The sequence below is a fragment of the Ooceraea biroi genome, chromosome 12 (genome assembly GCF_003672135.1).
Source record: "Ooceraea biroi isolate clonal line C1 chromosome 12, Obir_v5.4, whole genome shotgun sequence".
In the NCBI taxonomy this organism is placed as follows: domain Eukaryota; kingdom Metazoa; phylum Arthropoda; class Insecta; order Hymenoptera; family Formicidae; genus Ooceraea; species Ooceraea biroi.
In genome coordinates, this window is record NC_039517.1 from 6,000,093 (window position 1) to 6,026,660 (window position 26,568).

Sequence of the window (26,568 nt, forward strand, 5' to 3'; positions counted from 1 at the left end):
TACTGAATGCTTTGCTTTCCATTTAATTTAATTGACACTGAAAAATCAATCCCTACGAGCTATCAAACGATCTATCGATTCAGGTATGATCGAGGTCAGGGATCTTCGTACATTTCTCTATTATCTACGCGTAGAAAATATATGGTCAAGATACGACGATCGTACGCAATCCGTACGTGGAGGGCTAATCCCGCAGCAATTCCACATTTCATCTCACTGTCTTTACAATACGTCGCAAATTATCCGTAGTGCTCTCCTTTTCACGTGGATTACCGCTAAACTCCACAACAAACGAACATAGCGGAGTATCGCTGCCTGTCGCTTGCGCGCGCGCGCCGTACTAATCCCGAATTCAGGGATGAACGTTGATGCCAGAAATTCCGAAAGTACTGGGATTTAGCGGCGTTTCCGGAGTTTCGCCGTCGCGAGAACGTTTTTGACGCACGCTTAATCGCCGCGGCATACCAACGATGGTTAAATAATTGAAACATGAACAACTGCTTTTCAACACTTATAAACTGTGTCACATGTTGCAGGTCAAAGCGTGTTTTTTACGATAGGAAGAAAAGTGTCCTTGAAAAAAATATTTTTTATTTTGTCTCACGTGTCAAAGTTCATCGTGCGACTTTTCTTCGTAGGCAACGGTGCCGCCTCAAGTATCATTGTTCCAGTTGTTAAATGTCACGGTTTATCGAGGCAGTACATTAATTCTGTTATTAATTGAGTCCCAAGTACAGGGAACTAGCTCAAACTTTGTAAATAGATTACTTTAGCTCTGGGGTGCCGCATCACTCGGTTTAGGATAAATTTGTTGAAATTGAATCTGCGTGTTAAGCGGTGTAACACAGAAATCGCTTGTCGCGCGGTTTAATCCTACACGAGGTAAGGCAAAGTTATCGTCTAGTGTGTTATTAATAAATTCTGTAACATAAATGCACAGACACACACACACACACACACACACACACTCTCCCCCTCTCTATTTGTGAGTCTTCTCGAAATTCCCACGTATCGGATAATTTCACCCCCATGATTTGTCCACGCGTTACCTTACATACAGTAAGTAGGTATTACCGTTATGTATACCACTCGCGAATAAAGGAGAGCGTATGTAGTATTTTTCGTCTCGTCCGTCGCTCCGTATAGGAAGTGTAAGAGGATATTCGTTCGAAGCCGCTTCTGTTAAAACAACACTCTCAAGTGCTCGATACTAGCGAAGGATACCGCCACCGATATCAGCCTTGGGCTGCCAATTCCAATATAAACTGCTATTAAAACGGATGAGAGGAAGGAGGTGTTCGTGATCACGACAGTTTTATTGCCTTTGCCACAAATGTAAGTACTATGCAAAAATCTCCGTAACGACGAATACTCGGATTTCGTGCGATCAAGCGTATCTACCTCTATCAAGCATATCTTCATCTATGAGGTTTTGAATACTCGAAGCAAAGATACTTTCTGCTTTTACGAGTTACCAAAGTAATTCCACATGACTTCCCTGTCAATGAATTTGTTGTATTTTAATCGAGATATTGAAATAGATAAAACTTGTGATTAAGTAATATCAAAATATTTTCTGAGAAATAATTTTTTTTATTTCACTTGTGTTTCAATCACTTGTACTACCACCATGCACCTTTTCCATCGTAGTCTCAATTAAACGAGACATACACTTACCTGTACGTAAAACGCACGAGACAGTGGTAAGCGCGATGCAATACGCATTATCGACGAGAGCACTTGCTCGATTTCCCGATCGCGTAAAAGAGGACCTCTTAATTCCTCGCGGAAAGGAGGCTAAGAGGTCCCCTTCGCTTCCGAAGCACCCTGGGTATCCATGACGACGCGATGACAGTGTCTTTTAGTCCTCGACATCAAAGAGCTCGTCGAGTATCGGTGACAGAAATCGAAGTTAGGTTGGTGGGAGAAAGATGGTCGGCCAGATAGATCGAGATACGTCGACCGAGCCCGCCATCGCCGTAAGAGGCCGCGAAGGGAACGGGGAATCGAGATAGAAACCGAGAGGGTCATAGCACGTAGTGCCCCTTGAGCTATTGATCAACGACGACGAGGCACCGACAACACGCCCTCTTAATTAAACCCTCTGGGAATACGAGACGAGCGTCTGTTCACGGGCGCGAGTGCCGGGTATCTTGCGAGACCATCGACGTCGTCGTCGTCGTCGTCGTCATCGAAGACGAGCGCAGGAGACGATCAGACGTTTCAAGTTTGAACAGCCTTTCGCCAGAGTGGAGCTTTCCTCGAAGCCCTCGGGCGGGCTCGAAACGTCAGAACGTTAATAACTTTTACCCGTACCCGCGCGCGATCGCCAGTCGAGCTTGCTTCATCTCGCTTCACCCTTGCTTTGCCTCATCTTTCCACGCGCGCATTTTTCCCTTTCCCCTGATTCGTTTGCGCCCGTCGTTATCTCGCGCGCGTCCCGCGTGTCGCCGCTCCAAGTTTGAACAATCCACAGAGTTGGAAAACGATGCGACACGACGCAATCTCTTGGCGTTCCCCATTGGAGAGAGCTGTCAAACGCAAAACGGCCACGCTCCAACGGCAGCATCGTCTCGAGACGACGTCCAATGAAGAGCCCGAGACGTCCGTTTACGCGCAAGTTTGCACTTCCGACACTTGGCGAGGAAGACAATTAGCCGAGTGACTAGAGACGCGCCTTCTTTGTCAACGGTCGGATTTAATATTAACGAGCGCAACGTACCGAATTAAAGATACCTGCTATCTTCTCGTTAATTATACAAGAGTTTAACATCCTTCACTCTTCTACCCTCTAATTCTATAATATTTCTCTTGGCAACTCTATCTGTCCGTCAGAGGATTCTCGATTGCACTCGAGCGAAAGTGAGTTTCGCCAAAAGTTTCGGCCGACTGGGCAAAGTAAGAACGAAAAGCCAGAAAGATCGAGGATCATCTCTGACAATATCCGAGAAACTCTCTTTCGCGTCGCGTCGCGCGTTGGTCAATGTCTGTCTGTTACAGATATATCTGATATGGCTGGATGAGATTTACCTGTATCTGTATGATATGTCTAATTGTGCTGTATCGATAAATTTGTCGTCCTAACATAACGAGATAGACCACACAGGAGGATGGTTTTATCGCTTCAATCCAAAAGGTATAGTTGTTAATTATCAGCCACATGTGTCCCTACTGGTAATAAAGCCCTCGCGCTGCTGCAAACGGCATCAATCTCGTGGAAATTCCGAGAATACCTTTCGCACGACCAAGAAACAGTAAGCAGTTTCGTGCTTAGAGGGGTGTGAGATTGGAGGAGCGACGTAAGAGGTATTTCGACGGATGGGGCAAGACGCGGCGGGGAGCTTTCGGGACTCGTTCGTCGAGTAATTAGCGACGGTAGCGAAGGAGAGGAACGGTTTATTAGCGCGGAAAGCGCCGAACACCATCGGGGTAAATATTCTCGTGTGTGTGCGCTCGCGAGGAGAGGTGTGGGCGGCGAGCTAAACTTCCGGTGTACCCACCGGTATCTAACCCTCATTTCGGAGCGAATGGTGGTTGCGCATCCTACCGTAGATCCTACCAACCTACCGTGTCGGCATTGGCGCGGTGTGCGGGATAATGGCGAGCCAGCGAATTTCGCTCCCTCGTGAAAAGGCGTCTCCTCGATGCTGGCTGCGACGTCGGGAATGTCACGTGTAAACGATGTCCACTAAAACGATACTATTTTTTACCTCTATTTCTGTTCTTTTTTTCGCCTAGTGAGATTCAGAAGTAATTGCAGTCACACTCGTACTCCTCGCTATTTGGTTCCCCCTTGTTCAGAGTTCACCTAACGACAATATTTCTCTTATTCTTCCGTATGATTGAGATTCTTCTTGCGTCTCGAGTCACGAGAATAGCGGATAACTTTCGGCGGAAACTTTCGATCGTTTTATCGACATATCTTTCGTGTTACGATTCCGCTCTCGTTTCCGTGACTGAAAACGGTGACCTATGTGTAAGAGCGTGTAAATTCTGAGCCGCAACCGTAACCGTTCTTCATTCAATTCGTTCAACCCTTTGCCCGGAGGTAACGCTGCAAACGCCTGACAAGGCCGCCTTTCGCCCTCGACGTACTCGAGACGTTCGTCTTAAGTTCATAGAATATTGTGACGCGGCCAGCCAAAAGAATTCTTGTAAACAGCGCGATGCATAACGGAAATAAAACTACCCGATGTCAGTGAAATGGTGGGAATTAAAAAGTTATTACGAGCTTCAGCCAACGGGGAAACAAAAAAAGAGAAATGTGAAAGGAGAGAGAGAGAGAGAGAGAGAGAGAGAGAGAGATAAAAGACATTTCGAGAAACCATTCCATATCAAACCGACTGCTTCACGGAAAGCAGATCTTGAAAGAGCGTTTTATTGACATGCTGTGAACAAGAGAAAACTTTACAATAAAACTTTACAAAGAAATTATTAGAGATCATCTGATTTATTACCGAGAACGATAGGTTATAGGTTTTCGCCAGCTAATGCTCGCGAAATTCAGTCTGCAGAGTCATAACAACTATTTCGCACGAGAATCTCAAAATTACTCGACCGCTCAATGATACGTGTGCACAAATTAAACCTTTCTTCCCTCTGTTTTGACTCGATCAATATGAATTTCAATTTGAAGTCACAATCTCCATATCTCTCAAGTTCAAGAGTACGTCGCAGATGAGGCGAGGAAGGTGATCGGTATTAAATGCCATATATCTCGATGCTCTTACCCTGTGGAACGGTGAAAAGATAAATTTCGCTTGTTCACGGCGTTTGAACTGTCGATGACAACTCCAATGATGAATTTTACATGAATTCGTTTCTCCCATAGGCCGCGTTCGCAGCAAAGTTAATAGCGGCAAAAAGAACTTTGCCGCTACAACGGCTCGTTAAAAGAAAAGGATGGACCCGTCGTTGCTCCGTCTATGGACTCCAATCACAGTTTCTCCGGTCAGTCTTGACATTCGCCTCTAACGTTCTCGAATCTGCTTTGTGGATTCGTAAAAGTAAAAGTAAACTCAGTGCTCGTTTATCGCGCGCCCTGCGATTCTGTATCCAATCAGCATCAAAGACCGATTCGATTACCGTTGCGGAAGAAACGAATAAAAGGGCTTCTAAATTTCCATCGACGAAAGTTGTGTACCTTTGAAATGATCTTTATCCTCATCGTTCTTCACCACTTTTTCTCCATCTTTCCTATATCTTTGTCATTTTGTCGAGGAGAAGCATTATTTCTACTGACCAATCTTTTCTCTCTCTCTCTCTCTTTCTTAAATACTTCTTAAATACAGAAGATGAAACTTTCCTCTTGGTTATTCTATCTATGCGCAAATGACTCCAACATCTTTATAACGAAAGACAATGGAAAGGAAGAGAAAGCAGTGATAGCGAACTAGAAAAGAAACGTAATTCAGTAGGAGACTGATAATTATTTCGTCCATTTTTTAATTACTTTCGAGAATTCTGTCATCCCGTTCTTATTACTGAATTATATTTTATTGCGTAACTGTGCGTATATGTAATTTGTACTATTTAATTTATACAATGTTCCGATCAACGAAACTATGAGTAACTTTAACAGTATCTATATAATTTTATCGAGGAACGGGGCAAAATATGCGATCGGGAAAATGTGTGAAAAGGTGAATAGACACATCGACACGACCAAGACCGTTTCTAAGTATTGCACATTCCTAAATTTCCGTGAATGCTCAACAAATAACTTGGTCGAATATTACACTTTGTTCCGTGTCTATTTTACTATGATTTGCAGAGTCGATATTTCTCGAGAGTATCGATCAACGTTCCCAATTTACGGAGCTATCCGTAATTGTCTGCACGTTTCTTGTTTTTTCGTATAGAGAAATATCTGTTCGGATAACAGCTTTCTACAATTAAACGTATATCGTTAACTTCCTTATTGAATTATATCGGTAAAAAATATACGATAAACAATATGATGTAACAATACAAAATCCTTGCTATGGGAACGAGAATAAGGAAGAAAAACGAAACTAAAAGTATCTGCGAGTAAAGAGAAAAGTTTTACACAAAATACAAGAATTCATACAAAAGTGCAGTGAAATGTCTGAAATAATGGATGGTATGAAGTGGAATATCGCGTTGTGTACCAAGAAGATGATCTGCGTGTTTCTTTGTTCTCTGTGTCTTCGTATAATAACGAGCTATGATTTACTCAAAAATACAAAGAATGCGTTCGAGTAGCTTTTATCGTGGTTTGGTTATACCGTTACTTGTATCGCAAAACGAATAAAACATAACTGTTTGTTGGGAAAGTAATCGTTGGGTATAGGTAGCGCTTATTTCGCGATTAATTTTTCCGTAGAAAATTTCACGGATGAATTGCAATTTTTGCAGAGCAACAAGGTCACGTAAACTAGGAGAAATACGAGCAAAGAAACAGAAGAGTCAGCGAGAGCATCGCCATTCGCATGTAACGGGTGCCGGGAAATAATCGTTACTAACCGGATCGAACTAATCCAGCGAATTCAGCGTACGGACCGATACCTTGATATTTAGAGTTATTGCCGCCGGATCGCGCAAAGTTCCGTTTCGAGCTTGTAATCGATGTAACATCGGCCGGTTTATTACCCCGGTCCATGAACCACCGTTCGGTTTGTATACACATCCCCGATGCTAACACCGTCCGTAACGAGAAAACGGACGGTGCAAACGGTGAAATGCCGAGGAAACGCTAAAGTTAAATGTGATGTCATAATTACTACTGTCATAAACGTACGAACCGTCGATGTGCAGAGATAACGATTACGTCGACTCTCAAGTTGAACAAAAATTTCGCGCCATGTCGAAGAGACTCACCCAAAGCTTTCGAGTAAAATTTTGGCCAAAAATAAGGACTGCGAGTTCTCGAGAATAAACGGTCTACGTAAACATTATGCATCAGAACGAACAGTAAATGACAGGAAATGTTGAGAACGTTCAGATGGGTGCAACAAACAAACAGACGCGATATTGCAGGCAATAGGAATATAGCTACGAAACCACGTTGGACGTGAAAGAATTAAAAGAAACTCGCGCTGCAAGTTTGCACGATGCGGCAATATGAAAGAATATGATGAATGTGTGAAAAGGTCAAAATATCTGAAAGGAATGAAAAATACAATCGCTCAGACGAAATAGAAAGTTTACGTATGAACCGGGGAACATTGCACCGGATAAACCAGATAAACCAGATAAACCAGATAAACCAGATAAACCAGATAAACGTCGTATGTAATTATCGCCGCTGCGTGTCCTTCTATGATGCACCGTCGTGTTAATTAAATCGTAGCAACGTTATTCATCTCGTCCGAGATGAAAGAGGATTTTGGATTCGAGATAGGTCAAGGGAAGGAAAGAGAAAAGCACTTTCCAGTCTCTGACGGTCTCCTTGTCTCTGACAAATGAGAGATCAGAGAGGGACGCTGCATGGGTGTAAAAGCAAACGGATGCAACGACAGGACTGGACTGGCCAATTCGGGGCAATAATGAGACCGTGATCGCAGTCAGCGTTACGAATACCGTTTATTTTATTTCACCCGCGATCCTTATCAAAATGCTGGGCTCGATATTCGAAAACGGTGTTTACACTCGGATGGAAACTAGAATGCTTACTGAAAATTGTTCTCTGCGCTATCTCGTCGATCGGTTTACTGCATTTACCAATCGCGTCGCATTCAATCTGTCTCGATGCAGACTTACGCTGGATTCATGATGAGCCGACCCAGTCCGGCCGCGTGACCAAGCGACGCACGTCCCTCTAATTACAGCGAAACCCCGTCTAGTTATAACAGCAATGCAATTGCACGACTGCTGCACCCGGTCTTTCACCCGGGTATCGTAGTTTGATAACGATCAGCTCGCGGTCTCACTGATTCCATTATCATCCGTATTCCCCGGTTCCTCGATCACGGACTCCGTCTACTGTGTTTCCCCGGGGGACAGGTTATTTTCCTGAAACATATTTATTCCATCGAATGGGAGTCGAATATGCGCGTAGTTGCTTCTCCACCAATGCGGAATATATTTTACACAGAGAATATATATTTCCCGCGCGGGCGTATATTTTCATCGCACGTGGTTGAATAGTCACATTCGATTGCAAAGATCGCACCACTAATGATTACGCGCGCAATTTAGAAGCGTCTCCTTGCAACGAATATCTCCAATTCAATATTACTAGAAATTCCTTAAAAGAGATTTGTTTTCAATTTGAATATTCCATTTTTATTAAAATGTTCATTTATCTTAATTGCCACGTAAGTGATGATGTGACTAAAGAATTTCTCAATACTCAGTCTAAATTATGCTTGTAATAATTCATAATGACTCGTCAAATTGAAATGTCGAATGTATCGAGACACACCGCTCTCATGCGCGTCGCGCGCCGTGCCTAGTGTCTGACCACGTGTAACACGCTACTACTCGTTGTCAGTCTGGTGTACGCCGTATCCAACGGCATTTAAGTGTCCACTGTTCGTTCCACGCGACATGACTTATAATTTACGTCTCGCGTTGTAATTCATTAATCATGATCATTACAAGACTAGGACTTATTTTTGCGTTACCTTTCCTCAGGAACAATCAACAGAAAAGTCATTTAGCCTAAAGGCTAAACCAGCGTTAAGGAAACATCGCGGTTAATCGCGCGGCAGCACGGATAAAGACGTATAGCTCATGCCTCATTTCTATGTCGCGTGACCAATGTCGACTGCCCCGATAGAGATATCGGTCAGAGAGCTCTTTCTCTCTTTTTTTCTCAGTTTATGTCATATAAGCGTCCTATACAAAGCATTTCTTTTTATAGAAACGTGCAGAGAGAAGCTTCGCGTCACGCGAGCGAGCGAAAGGACGGTCGAGCGACGTTTGACGCAAAAATGCAGCAAACGCTTTTGATATTTTCCGATACGTCGCCCATTGCACCCATCGTGGTGACATCTTGACGTTCGCGAAGCACCGTACTCGCATTGTACAGACCGCTGCCTGCGCCTAGGTCTATATTTATCTATCCATGTATGTACGTCGTGTATGTGCGTGTCGTCCCGGCACCTATGTATCGAATAAGTCACGACGGTTCACACCGTCGTACAGCTACAGGCAAGTCGTGGAGCCACCGACGCGATCATAACGTCCGAGTGACATTCTCGGAGTTTGCTCGTAACTGCGATTTATTTCTACGTTATTTCTTTACGACGTTTTACTTCCGCATTAACTCTACCTCTCGTTACGGACTTACCTTTACCTTATCAATTGTGATTAAACTCGAAGGCGCTGTGTTCCAATTCTTTTTCTAATATTGCATTTTACCGCACAGCTTTACACAGTTTTTATAATGAAGATTGCGTGTACCGAATTGTCGCGTAGTATGACTAACGTCGAGACACGGGATAGCGTGGATCGTTGTGCCACTGGTGAAATAGCCACGATCACGGGGAAAATTTCTATTTACTGGCAAATAGCCGATAGCAAAGATCAATATTAGCGCGCGGCAAATATTGCTGATCCACTCTCCTTTCTCCCTTTACCACGATCACTGACCACGACAAGTCTTGATGTACGCGATGTGTAACGGGGTACGGTTACGAACGTAACATACAGTGACAGATTGCTCGCGTTCCAATTACGTATCCGCGTATAACGTATCGATTTATGATTGAATCGCAAGCTCGACAACTACGGAAGCTGACGTAAGTAGCGGTACGTCTACTACGCAGTTTGGCTTCGGGTTTGAACTTGCCGCGTGAGATCCGACCAGGACTTCCCAGTTGATTGCTTCGCACCGTGCAATTATCGCGAAATTTATTACCGCGTCGTGCGCGATGTTGCTCGCGCGCATACAAATTGCGCGAGTAATGTAATCATATTACAGCTCCATCATGCAAACGCTGATGTATCTTTTAACAAAAGTTATTGCAATGCTCGTTTTCCGAATGTATTGCGCGATAGAACGCGCGGCTGGAAAAAAGGAGACAGTTAATGTCGCCTGGTATTGCATGATGGATCGTTGTAATATATATGTATAGGAAATTAAGCTCGCTTTTAAAAATGTTCATTGCACGCCTGTGATTTTATTGAATGTTACGCGATCGTAATCGTAGCGATTCGAATATATTCATCATATTCGAAGAGGTAGAGACGGAAAGAAAACGCGTTGACGAGGGAGTAGTGAACGCGACCGGTCATCAGAATGATGTATATCACATAATTCAAATCTGGCGTCTATCTCTGGCTACATTCCTGGCGTGTTATGCACAACAATATCGCGCATAATACTGCCAAGATGATGAAAAAAAGACCAAGACTCCGGTAGTGTCGCATTATAAATCATTGTGAACGGCGGCGGCAGCGCGTTACCTAGATAAAAAACGCGTACGGATATAGGATAAGGACGCGGTAGATTGCATCTGCTTCGGCAAGAGGGGGAAAAGAATGAGCATTTCACCATCGTCCGTTTCATCATTCGCCAAGCTGGCGTGTACATCGTTCTGGAGATTCACGTACCAGGTAGAAAGAGGTAGAAAGAGATCTCCTTTATCGGTGAGGATGCAGCTTCAAGAAATCATTTCTTGCATCCTCCATTCTCGGACGCGTTCGCATCTCGGAATCTCACGCGTGAACGCGCGTCACGTATGCGAATGTATGCGTGCTTTACAACGAGCCTGCAGTCGTGCAACGAAGTTTTGGAGGTTTAACGCGCAACATAGTCGGAGTCAGTATCGGAGATGTTGGATCGAGAGTAAGCGCGAGTCCGAGACGGATCGACGCGAGGTTTAGGCGCGGAAAATCAAACGATAGCATTCAAGAGCGCATTGAGATAATGACGTAATGTCGGTAATTGCTCGTAGGATCTGAGATAGCAACCTGTGGGAAACGACCCCTTCTAAACCAGCCCTCGCTGGTTGCCGCTCGCAAATGGCCGGACGGACTCGCGATTTCGCTCGTCGCTCCAATTGATTCGAGACGCGTTGGCCGCTGTAAATAACGCGTTTATCGTCGGTATCTAAGGTAGCTTAACGATTGTTCGTTGTCGAGGTGTAGTCGAGAGAGTTGGTACCGCGTTCCTCCATGCAGAACGTCTCTGAAGAATCGAACTGGATGTTCGAAGGAACGTTTCGACATTGGCGTGCAATTATACATTGGGTTTTGCGTAATGTATGGATGATGCCATTTGTATATTGTAAAAGAAAATTGATAAATGTACATTCACCGATATTAGTTGGTTGTAGCAACTTAAAACTCGAATTCCGATATAAATGGTTTACCGAATATAAAAGGTGTTCCGAATTAATCGTTATTTCACAAAGGCAAATGAAATAATTGTGTATGAGTGAAGATATTAAGATATTGTTTTGGAAATAAACCGCCAGAATTTGTCATTTCTGTTATTTGAAGAGACATCATTCTTGTCATTCGCAAAATTTTGGCAATAATGACAGTAATGACGGAATACTATTGCTAACACGTCTCTCAAAATTTATCGAGACGCGACCGCGTAATTGATTAGCACGTCGTGATAATTACACCTAGCATTCTCGTTTATCGCACAAACGAAATGTATTAATAATATGGATGAGAGGATGTAGGGGAGAGTTCTACCAGATCAACAATTGTCAATCAGTAATCATCATGCCGCTTTTTCATTCAGGTGTATCAAATAAACGTGTGACACTCGTAATCATCACATGTCCCGAGGGGAGAAGATGAAAGCGTCAGTATCATGTCGCGTAATTCGCTACGAAATCCTGACAGCATCAATTTTTAAGATTGACCAGCCGGTTATTAGGCAAGTTATCCCCTTAAACGATGCCTTTATCCACCGATTTATCTATCCCCTTCAGTACATTAAGACGCGTTGGGAAAAAATGATTGCTCAACGTATGCCACGACTTATAGTGCAGACTTATAGTGCTCGCTCAATCTCAGACCGTTCCTAATGTACGTACAGTTAAGCATAATAAATAGCACATCATTTCGCTTCATTCTCCCCTTCTGTATTGTACGTGTAACTTTGCTGCTTCTGCGTAACCATATCTGTGCGTCGTGAAAGGGATCTCTCTCCGTTAGAGGCAGGGTGCTTAAAATGGAAGTTTTATAGAGGTCCGAGGATGGTAACGTATTAAAATCTGCAGCGCTCGCAGACGAAGAAGGTGGATCAAAGAGACGGCGCGCTCATTGATTGAATGGAAAGGAAAAATGTTTAATAACCGCAAGTTGGCGTGGTGTGCTCTCTCCCTCTTGATGGAATAATGTAACCTCTAAAACAAAGTTTTATCGTCGAGAGCATTTTTCGATCACAATCAATACACGCATCAAAGTCCGGTTTAATACACACATCTTTTATACTACAAGTACCTAGATTTATCTTTAGTTTTCTCAAAGCAGTATTTATGCAATTACAAGGCTACAGACTGAGGAGAATTCACCCTCTGCAATCGGTCTTACGTCATCTTGAATACGTGACGGCTCCGGGTCAAAGTCCTTTGTCACATGCCGCACTCACATTGAGGTGGCGCTTAGCATTACAGATTGGGTCACTTAGACATTAGGCATAACTCGAGACGTCTCCCTGACCGATCCCCGCACATCTCCGTACATGAATATCCTCGCGTACATATGCGACGCATCGACCCGACTGGCGCACTCGCACTCTGCTGCGCAAATGTTGATATTCCGCCCATCTTGAGTAATTAGAACGAATGGTGTGCGTCTTCTTGCTCCATCGCATGCAACAAGGCTTACGTAATGATTATTGATACTGGGGATGAGGGAGAGATGAACAATCTTTTCTCATCATAAGCGTCTTACTGTAATTGCGTTACGCCCCGAGTAATTAATTCGCTCTCCGAAAAATTCACCTGCCGCGTGAACCATTCGAAGCTGAGCTTCTTGACTCGTTTATCGCATCAAATTGCTTGAAATAATGTTTCACAGAAACGGCCGTTCTGCAAATGCTTCAGTCCAAAAAAGTTGTCATCTTGAAAGCGTTTAATAACAATCAACGGATTGTTTGTCGATACTGAGATTACGTTACAAGGTATTATATATAATAATTTATGCGCGTTACACGGATATCGAAGAATGTCAAGGGTCGATGCAGCAACACCCATCAAATTCAAGACAGATATCTCTCTCACTTGAGGATACGACAGGAACGATCGCAGGCTCTCATAAATCAAATCGCGGAACTCGACGAATAATACGATTACGATGCCGATGCCAAGTGCGAAAGTAGAACCAACATTCGGTCGTCAAAAATCAATGCGTAAAAGAAAACGATACGTGATTCGGATAATCTTTGCGGGTAGCGCAAAGGAGTAGCAAAACGGAGAATAAACGTCACATGCGTTTTAAACGTAAATCATTCTGATAGAAACAATGCAAAGTCAAGCTTACAGAAATAATCGTAGCAGTATTATCCAGTTATTAAGGCAAAGTTACAATTTCATTAATTTGATTAATTGAATAAAGTAAAAAGGTAATTTCAACACGCGGTAGCACGTGGGATACAGATTATATAACGTGAGATATTGAAGAAATTACGTACATTCGTTAATCTGCTTGGATGAAGCCGAAAGAAAACGTAACGCAAAAACGAGTAACTGGCCGATAAGAATAATAAATTCAATTAGTTTACGCCAAATTGTCTCGCGTGATAAAATAGCTATTGCTAGCACGATACCGAAGAAGTATGCTGCGTGCGCGCGTACCCCCGGACAGTGATAAATTGCAGCAAGGATGGTAGAATCGCATTAGTGGGTGACAAAAACGCGCTGATGTTCGGAAATACAGGTAGAAGATGCTGTTAGTTATCACAACCCATGTCGCCGTTATCATAACTCCAGCGCGCTTAACGTCAAAATGCGCATCCGTTAAAAGAAGCAGTTGCTTCTTGGAACAAAGCGAATTCCAATTCTTTGCGAACGCGACGCACTCGTGATCCATCCGAAAAACGGATGGGATGAGCGGTTCCCCGTTATGCGAGAAAGTTCGAGGGTAAACTTAACTCTCATCGTTTTACCATGTCGCTGCCCTCACGTCGTTCTCCGTGATTATTCAGCGATGACAAACGAGTGTCCCGTCTTACTAAGCTCGCCTCATCGCACTCTCGTTCACGATACTTGTTTTTTGTCTACCATAGCTGTCTTTTGCGAAGATCGATGCAATCGATCGGAGAATGCTACGAATCGCAACGGCGAGAAACAAAGTGCTCGAGACCTCGACGAAGTTGATGGTTCAGGTGGAGGAAAAGGTGTTATCCATTTGGCACGGAGACTTGCAATTAGATTTGCACCTTATAGACGCGAGGTAAAGTCCACATTTGCTTCGATATAGAGCGATATAGGAGTGAGACTCGACAAAGACATTTCGCTTGCACGCGTCGTGCAATTACAACTTGTACCGAGCGATTAGATCGCATTTGATCATGCGTTCCGGCGGAATTACATACTCTCGCTCTCGCGCCGCCAACGAGATAAGAGCAATATCGATCAATGTCCAAGTTTGATAGGTAAGTGTAACAGTCAATACAGTGCATTTTCCCGCGAATACTTATATAAGTTATATAGTAGATGACGCATCTATTTAATTACCAGATTTCAGTATCGGTGTATCCTCGTCGCGGATTAACGCATACAACTGGGAGGGAATAGGCGCCAGTGAATCGTGCGAAGTACACTTTATTAGTTTTGCTAATGTACACACCACCGACAAACGCGGTTGCGCTTTGTCGAGCGGAATGAAAAACAAAAAAGCTTTAAAATTACTCTCCCGCCATCCGTCCGTGGATTCGTCATAGAATCTCAGGCTCTTATAATTCCTTCCGGCAAGTAATGATCTAAAATCGGTATCGTTTCGTACGTTGCGCAATCTTGATTCGACCATCCTTGGCGTGATAACGCGCGTACGAACGGGTAAGAAGAAAGAATGGAGGTAACAAACGCAGCTTTCCTACCCTCGGTATTCTCGAAGTTGTCGTACGTCGTAACGTCGCGGAACGATATCGACTACCTTGAGTGTAAAAACAGGAACGTTTGGTTGATCGCAAAAGTTCCGTTTTTCGATAATTGACAGAGTCACTCGACGATGGATTGTTTAATTTCCAATAAATTCTCGTAAACGAAACGCGAGTCAATAAGAGTTTACAGTGCCTCGTAGTCCGACTACGAATGAGAATTTTTGTAATGTTTCACGAAGCGTCTCGTTATCAGCATCTCGTGATATAAACGACGTAATATCGATATCTTTAATGGCAAAGTAAACGCAATTACACAAGGAACTGTTGGTTAAACTAATGGAGAGCAAATGATCGGTCGCGGGAAACGACCGTACACGAAAATGGAATGGAATGACTTCTACTTGGCGAACGTAGTTGGTTTTTCCTTGGTTTCTGCCGCGAGCAGAAAGTCGTATCTCGTGCAGCTCGGCATGCGAAAGAAGGAGGAGGGAAACGGGGGCGGAAAATGCGACTCGCTTTTTACGCGAACGATGAAGGGCGTGCCGTCGCGACCGTTGTACAGGAGACGGCGGCGAAGTGACAAATTACTCGAGTTTATCCGCAAGCTCCATTTTTAAGGGACGCGCGCATTCCACCCCGGGAATCGGGCGTCGCTGAGCGGCAGGCCTCCCCCTTCCTGCCCCCCCCCCCCGAATTTCTCACCCGTCCATCCATCATAAAGCTGCGGCGACAATGCTTACAACATCCTTCCGTCACGTCGTCGTCGAGGATCCCTCTCGCGTATAGGATCGCTTTTGTCGTCTCCGCCTGAAAGTTTATGAAGCATTTACGGCGTCTGGTTTCTCCCTCTTCCTCCCGAACGATGATCGTTTCCGCCGGAAAACATTGCTGCCACGGTTTGTCCCAGCTTGACATTCACATTCCCTGCCTTCTTCGAAAAATTTTCTCATAATTGTAAATGACAATATGGAGATACCTATATAATATTTCTTGAATAAAATGTCATTGTTGATTACACGTATCGCTAATATTGCAAAAAGGTGACTAAGCAAACAAGATGACTAATTGTCGAGTAACGTCACGCGATTCACGGTGCGCTCATTCCCTCATTCGATCGAGAAACGTTTTAGTTCCGTTAATTGCTTCAAGTAAATATATCCATTTGGCCAACGTGTCTACCGTTAATCATCATTGATCCGTTCGCTTAATCCGATTAATCTGAAAATCTGAGAAAGAGAACGGCCGCTCTTTACGCAGGATCTAACTATCTACGATCATTAGTGCGACGTGAACTGTTTTTTCTCGTCCGTAAACACGGGTTTATCGTGACCCAGAACGATCGATTCGGCTTGGTCGTTATCCGGCAGGCTACTCCGGAGTTTAATACCGCGTGCAGTTTAAGGGAAACGAAAGTTTTGTAAAGTTTCAGGATGCGTCACGTGCAGTGGTTTACAGTGATCTACGACCGAGGCAAAAGTTCTTACGATCGTGTGACATGATTACTCTCACGGTAGACGGTGCATCCGAGGCAAGCAGCGTTATCGGGATAACGATAAGTCGCTCCTGTTCGTCTTGGCGGCGGCCCGGCGTGGCGGGAGAACGATATATCCGAGAGAGGTAAAATGCAAGCTCCGGGTGATAAGACGAGCGTCGCGAAATTTCAGTCCTCGTCAGACCCGAAGAGTACCGCAGTTAAGAGTCACGACGCGCTGGCCCGTTTTAAACTTGTGAGCGAGGGTAAACGGGTAAATTTGAATTTACAATTGCTCAGTGACCGGTCTCGTCGTGACGGCGACGACGACATGAACCGATATCTCTCGAGTTACACATGAATATTAAAGGCTGCTTCTTAACTCGTTTGCAGGTGGTAACCGGACGCTCCTGCTACTTGAGGCCTCAAAAAGTGCTAGAGTATCGACAAGCGCGTCGATATACGCACGTTCTCTCTTATTTCCATTATGTGCGTACTCGAGGAAGTTACTCGAGATTTACTTCGCGGTTTACGTTGAAAAATTTCAAAGTTTCTCTTGACAAAGTACTGTCCATGATCGCGGACGAAGGATACGGATTCCCGAAATGCCGATCCAATACGCGGATACGCGGATAATCGATCGTAAGCAAGAAGCAGACGACGCTACAAAATTAAATAATCTCGTCACAGACGATTAACGCTCTCCTGATTACATCGGTAGTACCAGGTTCCGTATTAACAATAAGGGTAAGCCACTGCGGACTCGCTCGATCAACGATTCTTTTCAGATCTACACTCGACTGTCCTTAATATCTTGAGGCGTCTCGAGGTGGCGCGTTCGCGAATTCCTTCGTCGTTCTTTATCATCTTCGTTACCCGCTTTCGGGGACCTCTATCCCTACTATCTAGTATAACGAGTTCCGACAAACACCTTCCGAGCTCTCGAGATTAATTATGACGTATCAAAGTAATTGAGGACGAAGTGCTCTGGCAAAAGTCTCGGGAACGCCGCCATCGACGACAACGAGGACGACGGCGATTATTACTTCATTGTCCCTAATTTTCACCTGCCTCTATCCATGCCATTCATTCCGTACAAGGGCTGGCAACGCTATTACAGTTAGAGCGGAGAGTACCGCGGCACCTCCACTATCGATACTGGCCCGCTTATTTTGTCACCCTCATGAAAATTTACCACCGGTTAATGGTAGATTTCTGAGGTGATTCTGAGACGAATATTCCTCTTGCAAAATGTCGAGGGTGGCGTAGTTTCGGCGCTACGAAGGGTTGTAGTTATCCTATCCTTGCGTAGAATTTTCCCGCGTTCAGTGACGGTGGGTCGAAGGGGTCCCGCGCATCGCGCACACTTCAATTTGATCTTAATTTTTCGCGGCTGTTCAAATCCCCGGGGGCTGACGGTGCCGAACAGCTGATCGACTGCCGCCACGACATCGTTTTCTAATCGCTTGTCCGTCTCCCGCTTTCTACCGATTTTTCCACGTTCAGCTTCCTTCCGTTGTACTCTCGTACTCGTGCTGCTCGCTTCTTTTCCGTGAATCACGGTAAATAAGAAACGAGATTTATTGGATCGGTTGGAGAGTCGTCGCCGCAAGAGAATAACGAGTCTTCGGTCATCTCCAGGCTGTTTTCGCGGACGCGGACCGGCCGGAGAACCGCGGTAAAAATATAATTCAGCCAGGCGTACGCGCCGAAAAGTTCAGCCTGGTAACGAAGAAGGATAAAGTAACCGCTGGTCGATGTGTAGCGGTTGCTCACAGAGAAACGATGTTTCCGTTAGAGGTAGCATCTGCTGCGATTTATCGTTGAATCCGATTCATTACACATTGTTGGAATACCCATCACCGTTTGGAGTTGAACGTTTCAAGAAATACACACAACAATTGGTATTATTTAATATATCTGTGTTATTTGAAAAATATAATTACATGTCCGATATTTTAGACAGATATGCAATCGTGTTTGTCATGTTTCAAAACATGTTACTGTCTTTGAGTGTAATTTTGTCTATATATTCTATGTAATGTTTTGGTTTAGATATTACTTCTCGGTTTATATATATATATATATATATATGTAGAACCGACTTTGTAAAATTAATCAAAAATTCGCACGCGCGATATCGAAGTTTGAAAGGTTGCGTAGAAAAGATGGATCATTTTCAAATGTTTTATTGAGGTTTTTTTGCGTTTCAACAAAAAGTAGTTAACAGACCCTCGATGGAACCGCAAATCAAGAATTGCAGTCATTTGCGTTCCAAAGTTCGCACAACGAATTTCATACTCGTTTCATAAATTTTCCAAGTTATGATTATTCAAATAACTTATCGTAGAATAATTTCAAGAGTTCATTTCGCCTGACGTAACATCGTAGTGGAGATCGCAGAGGAGCACCTCAAACTTCGGAGAAACGACTTTGGAAATTCACAGCTTTTTAAAAAGCATTCTCGTTGGATTTCATTTTATCGTACTTTTAAAGCGTGCACGTTTATGCGTGAATTATATACTGTCCATTAAAAACGCAAAATTTTTGCGTAAAATGTCGATCGTATTATTCCGTAACGATATAATCATCCTCTCTCTCTCTCAGAATTTTCATCGTGATCAAAACACGGAAATCAAAATTTTGTCCGCGCTAGTTAGCAGTATCCGAAACAAATACCAACCTTTTGTCTTAATAAACGTATGAAATATAACCCGTTAAGAAGGAGGTTTGGTAAGATTGCGCCATCCCTTCTTAAAAACGAACTGTCGAGTTGGAACCTAATCTCTCCGCGATAAGGGATCACGTATCCGCTCCATAATCTTTCCCTTTATCACCGTCATCCACATTGATGCTTTTGAGGCGGCGGTTAAATCCGACGACTGACAGACGAAGATTGAAGGGCAGCCGTGCCCGCTAAGGCAGGATAAAACACCATTTAACGTAGTATCGATGCGAAAAAGAAAGCAAAATGAAGAGAAGAAAAGAGAGAGACAGCAGATTAAAAGCAGATCGGCGTATGACCGTGAAGGCGATCTAGCGTGATAGGGATCTGCCTATCTGACTCGATCTCTCTCTTTTCCACGGGCGTTCGCTCTTTTGTATCTCTCACATTCTTTCCTCCCGATCGTAGGGAGAAGTTGGCCTGGTGCCAGGAAAGAGCAATATTGTAGCAGCAGCAGGCTAGCCGAGGAATCTCGTGCTGGCATTCTACGTTGCGCGTGTGTACAGGATGCATCAGAAGTCGCGCGCAATCCCTCGGTGTGGTACTTTGTGGCAAAGTTGCGGCTAATTTTCCCTAACAGAACGTTTCATGGTAGACCTACTTAGAGCGTTATACATTAAGCCCAAAATAAAGATTAGATAAAATCGTCTAGATAACTATAACTAATGAGAAATGCGGAAATGTAGCGCGTTCTATAAATTAAGTTTTGCTCGTTTGTACTCGGGACTCGCGTATTTTCATTTCGTTCGTGATGTGTCAGTAGGGAGTTTTTGTCAAAGGAAATTTGATATTCTTGCATAAATTTGAATTTATGCAAGAATCCATACCAGAGAGAAAACAAGCGTATTTCTGATACATCCTGTATACAGGTGCATATAACGCAACACGTAACAGTGCGGAGCGCAGCATACTGTCTTACTTACTTACTAAGCACTAGCACCAACCGCCGACCGGCACCGTCACCGTCACCGCCACCGTCTCGCCGCCGCTGCTATCACCCTCCAAACTCCCTGGTCTGATTTATAACCCTCGGCCTAATATACCGTTTTAAAGGCGACGTTGTCGGAGAGGAATCTCGATGGATGTTAGGTAGCATCGTTCGCGTAACCCGCTTCCGTGCGCGGTGCCGCCTCGTGAAGATGCTAGGCGTTATCGGCCATCGCTTCCATTAACGCGCGCGTACAACGTCCCCTTGGCCGAGCTAATCCCCCGACACATCGTCGTGTTTTGTAAGGAAGCTCGAAGGCGCTGTACCGCCGGTATGGAAATATTTTTATTCTTACGGCGCGATTTGGGTCGCATGGGAAGGTTCTAATTAGCCAAGGAGTCGCCCTGGAATTAGCGGGCGAGAATCATCCTTGTAGTTATCTAAGAATTGTTAGCCCGAGAAAAAGTATAATAATTTTGCATTTTATTTCAGTTTTAAGTCAACAGATTTATGCGGATAATATATGTATGTAAGGATAATGCTTCCCGACAAAACTGTCACGTATTACCTATATCAATTTTGTTGACAAGTGCGACACTCGCTTACAGTCAATGTCTCATTTATAACATGCACGCGCACGTGTAATTACGTCGCGATTATATCCGCAGTGGCCTACAACTCTAATGGCTCGCGTTCACTCGCGTGATGTGGAGGTATTCCTGTGAATATCGAAAGATCGCTACCTCTGATTAGAGACATTCTGGCGCCGTAATGATGTTCCGTAAAGAACTGGGGAGATCGGAGCAGGTAACGCGAATCAATCGACAATGCTAACCGTGGCATTACGGACCGTTCGCGCTGACTCTATTTATCCCGTCACACCTTTAAAATAGGCCGCTTTAAAGTGTTTAGATAAACGAACGTTGCTGTTTTAACTGTTGCCTGTAGGTAAACTGCAGATTGATTTCGCGGCTGATTCTGCGGTAGAGCGAGCGAGTGGCTTTAAAACTCTTCCGTTTTCGAAGCTTGAATCGCTCGTACTCGACGGTGCGAAATCGATATCGCTCTCCGTGGAACAACACCTGCCGACACGCGTAAGCTCTTGAATTCTCGCATAAAATGTTTCCAAACGAGTCCACGCTGGCACATCACCGACAGTTACCTAGTTACTTGAAATGCCGAATCGTACACACCTCAGCTTGCTTCTTCGACTACATACAAATAACGATATTTTCAATATTTGTCGTTGCAATACGGAAATCGATATTTGGTACCGCAAAACAGCCGCGCTGGATGAAGCCTCTCGATGACGTTCGATTTAACGCGCGTGAATACTCGCGGAATGGTCTTTTTGAAAGTGCAGAGTTAACGTGTACTCTGTCCAAAGTGAGAATTTCAAACTAACTGCGCGAAACGCATCTCTATGCGATGTTATCTTTGCGCACAAGAGGAAACAAGTCAAACGCGTTTAATCGCAAGTAAATGAATTTGAAATTTAATAATGCTTAAAGTATCAAAATACAGAATATAACGTCTGTTATTTGTGAAAAAAGTTAAAAATCTGTTTTACATGTGTCAGCTCCTATACTATCTCCACAAAGATGAAATCCCGATGTTGACCTTACTTTTCTATCGTTATCACTTTAAATGAAACAGCTAGCAAGAAAAAAGCACAATCCTATTATAAGGATCCTATTTTTAAGCGGTATCGTCTCATGTCGACTCGAGATCGTGCCGTCACGACGGCATCAGTCGGAAGAGTAAATCATAGAAATACTCCTCAGCGTATGAATCCGATCGACTTGGTAATGCACGGGCAAGTGTGTGTGTGAAACGGAGAAACGGTTAGACTCGCGTCATCTCCCCAGTCTTTCGAGTTTAAATCGCTCATGCTCGACAGATCGATATCGCTCTCTACGAGCGGCGAAGCAGCCGACACTCTTCTCTTTCCTCCTCTCTGTTCCATATACCATACATCCACCCCACCGTCGTCTCGCGGCATGCGAGGGGTGTTCCGTGGCAGCCGTTGCCTCACACCGACTCGCAACCGGGAAATCTCAGGCGCGCGCTTAAATAATCGAGCGTGGCATGCGTTCAATCGTCGTAGCAATTGTCGCAGCGCGGAAGCGGCTATTCCGTTCGGATGGGATTTGCCTGTTTCCTTTACCCAACACCTGTTCTGGCACGAGAGCGCTTCCTCGCTCGCGAGAATTCGCAAGACTCTGCTTTAGTTCGCGCAACAACGTTGGTAGCTGTCGGATCCAAAGTTTTCGGGATAACCCGCCAACTCTGCGCTAACCCTTCAGCGATCAAGTGTCGTTCCGCACGAGACGTTTGCGCTGTTACCACGTCTCATCACATTTGCACGTTACATCCCGCGCCTCGACAAATCAGACTGCAAGTCTTTACGCGGCATGGCGCGCGGAAAAAAGACGGAAAACAGGCTTCGTGTATTTATATGAATATTGGACATGTATGAAAAATAATACAATAACGCGAGATTCTCTCTCTTCGTTTTCTCATCGATCTCACATGGCCTCTTCCGACACAGGTAATCGGTCGAATCATGAGATCTAACAAGAATCCTTTCGATTTCAATGCCAAGAATTAGGGGAAACCTATGACAAAATGGTAGAAAAGTGACGCCTTATTACTCTTACACTCTGTTGACAGAGTCCTTATTACAGTGGCGATATAAAAATGCGATCGATGCTGGAAATGAATGGTCTCCGTTAAACGACACGCGATATTAGTCTAACACAATCTCCATGCTCGTGCACACAGCCGCGGATTTTGGCATGAGCGCAGATTGCCACGTACTGGACGCTACTTGTCTACGATAATATGATTTATCTCGCCGAGAGAGCGTCTGCTCCCCTTCGGAACGGTTGCCGGACGATAAATATCGACAAGCACGCGATTGAATAAATCATCAACGATAGAACAGAAACCGGGACACTCGTTCGCCGCGGCAGACGGTTTCACAAATGGCAGTTTAAACTGAAAAGGGAAATGGTCCTGTTAGTTCTCTGCCAGAGCAGGACGAGAATTTCCTGCATTTAATAGCCACGATGTGCTCTCCATAGTCGAAAACACGATTACGCAGAATTTATTTTCTGATATCAGCTTGCGGCACTTGTTACTCCTCCGCGATGCAACGTAGGACTTGGCTCGTGGCGAAGACAACGGCCCTCGTAAAGGTAAAGCGAGAGTGTAAAATCTAATCAGACGACCGCGACGCGCGAACGCGCGAACGCGCGAACGCGCGAACGCGCAACTTTGCTTTGTCGAAATCGCTTCCCCGTCGAGTGAAAATTTCGTTTCCTATTTCCATTTGAAGAATGCAATCGGAGTTGGCGCTAATAGAATTTAAGGGCACGGCGAAATCGATTTACGTCCCCCTCGGTTACGGTCGCTAACTAATCCGTTCCGTCTGCAAGTTTCGGGGGGACTCGTCGATTGGGGCGAAGTGTCGAAATTCATGGCAATTTAGTGCTCTCCTGATAGCAAGATAGCAAAAACTAGACACATTTTTCCCGTGTTTGTGAATCAAGCAATTTCGCGCTGTACGCGCCGTAAATTATACGCGTACTCGGTAGCGTGAAACGAGTAATTGTTTGCGTTTCGATTTTTAAAAGCTGTTCCGCATGATCGACAAACATATTTCACGAAATGTATTTTGGTTTGGCGCCCCAGTCGTAATCGGCAGGAATTTACATTCAAGTCGAGTCTCTGCCGCAGGATAAATAGAAAATTAAAACGGGGAGGTCTGAAAAGCCCAGTGTACCAAACGAATTGTATTTTTTTTCCTCCCGTACAGCCAAATAGTGCCGATTCAGAATCTTGAAATATCTACAATAGATAGTAAAATCACGAAAAAAAGCCGACGCGCAAAACCGGTGACGTAACGAATTTCAATTGCCGCCTGCCAAATCGAAACGCTCCATAGTTGCATAGCCGCAGTTGTCGCGAGTAAGGGCGATTTCATTTCATCCTAACTACCTGCTCCATTAGTGAAATCTGCATTCGTGTAACTACGTCGACTCAAAACTCATTCCACCGATGACGTCGTAATTACAGATTTGACATGGACAGACATCTATATCAGGTTTATACACTGCATAATACCCGTATTTGTAACGCGCATCGCGTGCACTCGTGACACGTGGAACACGTCGCGACTCTCGAAACGACTCGAGAGAGAGAGAGAGAGAGAGAGAGAGAGAGAGAGAGAGAGAGAGAGAGGGAGAGAGGGAAATAGCAAAATATCTGAATACTTTGGATGCAAATCGAATGAATAATCATGAAATATTTTCGTTAAATGCGTAAAACTATGTTAAAACTAGCGAAAAAGTGAACATGAGATGAATGATTGTTTCGTGAAACGAGCAGCTCTATCTTCTTCGATCAGAGGAGGATGCATAACACATCAGCACACATATGTATGCACCAGCAAATGCGTCGCAGACGCTAAATACTAAATATGTTAAATACGTTGCCGGCATTGAAAACGTAATCTTGATACGCGCGCTCGTGAAACGATTCGTCTACAACTCCCACGTGATAAACGACGACACGCTCTTACGCATTCATATATTCATTACCGACATTCAGAAACTTCCGACCTCTTTCTCTGCGTCGCGCTGCGGAACTGGGACAAAGTATCATACATAGTACAGGTGAACACGAGCTCCGAGAGAAGCGATATTAACAGGATCACGTTGAGAGAGAGAGAGCTGCGTCGCTGAATGCAAATAGATTCTGTTCTAATCAAAGTCGGTCCCGGATTATACAACTTTCCTGGCACTGACACCGAAATGGATTCGCCATGCGTTCTTGTTGACGCGAGCCTTCATAATGCGGAGCGTCGCGAAAAAGAAAAATTATTGTACACGTGTACGAATGAATCTCTATTCATGATCCAGCATAATTAAATTTTCTTTATTTTACGTATAAATAAAGAAACAACGAAGCATTGATTTATTCGTGATTTGTTTATAATATCTTTTCATCAACATCCAAAACGAACGTTTATGATTTAATTGTGTAATTAAATAAAAGGTAATATAACGTTTAATCTTGGAATATAGCCTGTTCCTCAACGATAATTTCCCCTAGTATCTTTCTGTAGAAAACTGTTAAATATTTTACAGATTAATTAGAGTAATGACAGATATTGTTTGCCGTTACTTACAAAAGAAATGCTTACTAAAGAATTTTGCGAGGCGAATAATAAAGAATTTATCTTGTGCGTATATATGTCTCGCTATATAATAAAGGACACTTGTGTAATATAAGAGGAAAATTATCACCTTGCACACAGCTAACGCGCGATATGATCAAGAATGGGAAGATGCAGCGAATGTGGTCTGCATAAAGTCCAGTGTTACAAAAGGGAATACGTAATGATGCACTTAAAAGGGTGCGCAGGGTCAAAGGGAGGTTAAATATATCAAGCTACGACTACGTGCGAGAAATACGTACAGGGAATTACGGAGTACTTGAAAATCTGACTTTAATCTCCGCACTGCCGACGCTAATTCCATATCGCGAGAATGTTCGAACAGTTAGCCGAAGGGACTACGTGTTACATTACTTTTCTCTCTCTTTCTCCCTTCTTCTTGTACATTGAGACTGTTGGTTCGGCGGCAGAAGGGGTTATAATTGAATAATTTATCAGCGTCCGCGATGAGAAACGATTAGTTAAACTTGGGCGATACTTCCACTGACGTTGCCAAGGTGCTGCTTTCACAAAGTTGCGAGCTATAGGTACTTAAAAATTGCACCGCGTAAAAGAGTTTATATATAAGAGCGCGCGCGCACACACGCTGAAGACTTGTCGGAAAAAGAGATACAAACTGTTGACGATGACGAGACAATTTTTATTTGAACATATTAAAAGAGATTCTTATTAAAAAAGATTTAGTCACCATGACAAAGACTTGTAAATCTATAGATATTATTTTCCCCAATTTTTCCATCATCTATCTAAACAAGTCCGAAACGATAAAGTGCTAATTGTAAAACATTTTTCTCCCTTTTGGAATTATTTTATAAATTTAATTTCATGAAATGTATGTATATCGTAATGGAAATTAGTCGAGATGATGTAATGTTCAGGGGAACTCATAAAAACGTCCGCTGTGTCTCTCCAGCTTCCTACAACGTGGCAGTTGATCGATCAAGCTGAAAAATGTCAGGAACCACAGAAAACATATTTCGCTCAGACCGCACGAGAATTTCGTGAAATTTTACGAGCGGAAGTTAAGCTGATCCGACGAAGACAAAGTTCAGAGCTATTACCCTTGTCGTCGGGACGTGACTGGAATAAGAACATGTAACTGAAAAAAAAAACAGTGTACGATTTTCCGGATCGTATGCTACGTTTCCATCTCGAAAGGAGAAAGAGCGAGGATGAGAGGATTATTTTTCGTGAAAAATATATAAATTATCTTAATAACTCAGAAGTA

The 26,568-nt window shown here is 43.8% G+C and overlaps 1 protein-coding gene across 2 annotated transcripts in view; it reads right to left on the bottom strand.

Annotated features, from left to right (window-relative positions):
- Positions 1-26,568, bottom strand: part of LOC105277738 (bifunctional heparan sulfate N-deacetylase/N-sulfotransferase) — a 225,192-nt gene that overhangs the window by 197,375 nt on the left and 1,249 nt on the right. The gene's annotated exons all lie outside the window — the stretch shown is intronic.